Source organism: Palaemon carinicauda, chromosome 10 (assembly GCF_036898095.1).
Source record: "Palaemon carinicauda isolate YSFRI2023 chromosome 10, ASM3689809v2, whole genome shotgun sequence".
NCBI classification, from domain to species: Eukaryota; Metazoa; Arthropoda; class Malacostraca; order Decapoda; family Palaemonidae; genus Palaemon; species Palaemon carinicauda.
Genome location: NC_090734.1, coordinates 94,258,713 through 94,260,372, shown reverse-complemented (window position 1 = coordinate 94,260,372; position 1,660 = coordinate 94,258,713).

Sequence of the window (1,660 nt, the reverse complement as noted above, 5' to 3'; positions counted from 1 at the left end):
TCTTCAAACATTTCTGAACTCAAGTTGAGGAAGCCTGCCCGTCTCTCTCTCTCTCTCTCTCTCTCTCTCTCTCTCTCTCTCTCTCTCTCTCTCTCTCTCTCAGCTTTTAATTCAATAATTCCCTATCATCATCTACCACTTCGCGCTTCATAGTCTTCAGTTATGTAGGTCTGGGTCTTCCAACTCTTTTGGGCCTTGTGGAGCCCAGCTGAACGTTTGGTGAACTAATCTCTCTTGGGGAATGCGAAGAGCAGGCCCAAACCATTTCCATGTACCCCTCATCATGATCTCATCCACATCTCGCACTCGAGTAATCTCTCTTATATTTCCATTTCTAATCTTATCATGCCATTCAACTCTCAATATCCTTGTGAGGGCTCTGTTCTCAAATCTAGTAAATGTATTGGAGATAGTTTCATGGTCCTACCATGACTCATGTCCATAGAGTAACACCGATCTCACTAAACTGATATATAGTCCGATTTTTATTCGTATTTTCGGGCGATTTGATTTCCAATTTTACTTAACGTAGCCATTGTCTAATAGGTAGGCAGTTAATTCTAATAGCCTGGCCTTCTCCTTCATTAGGCTCAATACTACACAGTATTCTAGAAGTTTTATTCAACCTGTGACCAAGTTGTGGAATGATCCTAATCGGATAGTTGAATCAGTATAACTATAAAAGTTCAAAGTTGCAGCATTTTTTTTATTATTTTATGTAGAACAGGCTGACAATGTCTTTTATAGTTTATTTATTACATATCTGTTTTGAGGTTGTTACTGTTTTTAGAATGATTTATTGTTAATATGTTCTCATCATTTATTTACAAAGAGAGAGAGAGAGAGAGAGAGAGAGAGAGAGAGAGAGAGAGAGAGAGAGAGAGAGAGAGAGAGAGATCTGTACTTGGCAATAGGTATTGTTAGGTGAATCCGAAAATGAAAAGAATACACATTGTATTTTATATACAACTGGTAAGTATACTATTCACAACCCTAATAATAGTACTTGCCTTATCTATTGCATGAAGTACATTAAAAAATGCCTGCAATAGCCATGTATCATGTAATTTAGAAACATTACTCATCCAGGATTTCCAGAGTAGTTCAATATCAGTCAATGTCTCCATTGGGCTTATGAATATTTCAAAGAACCTTGGTAATAAAAATGAATAATTTCAACTGCGGTATTATACCAGTCTACCAGGAGCAGACACTCGCTAATGTTATGTACTTTATTTACTCGTATGCAGCAGAAAAGCAGACGAAGCATAGGCCATGGCCTATGTGAAAACGTCCCTTACTGGTGGTCGCCATACTGGGGTTCGAGTTCTGCTCAAACTTATTAGTTCATTTGGTCGCTGCAACCTCACTACCCTTGTGAGCTAAGGATTGTTTTTTGGGGGAAGCCTATAGGTCTATCTACCGAGTCTTCAGCGCCCATTGACAGGCCCTCCTTGGTCCTAGCTTGGGTAGATATTGGGCTTGAGTGTTGATTATATGTATATATGGTCAGTCTCAAGGCTAGGACACTGTCGTGTTTGGTAGACATGTCTCTGTCTCTTACTTCTGGCATTCATGAGTGGAATAGAAACTGTCATTGTACATTATGCTATGCACTGTAGGCATTAGTGATACTGCCCCTAACTGTGCTGGCATTTTA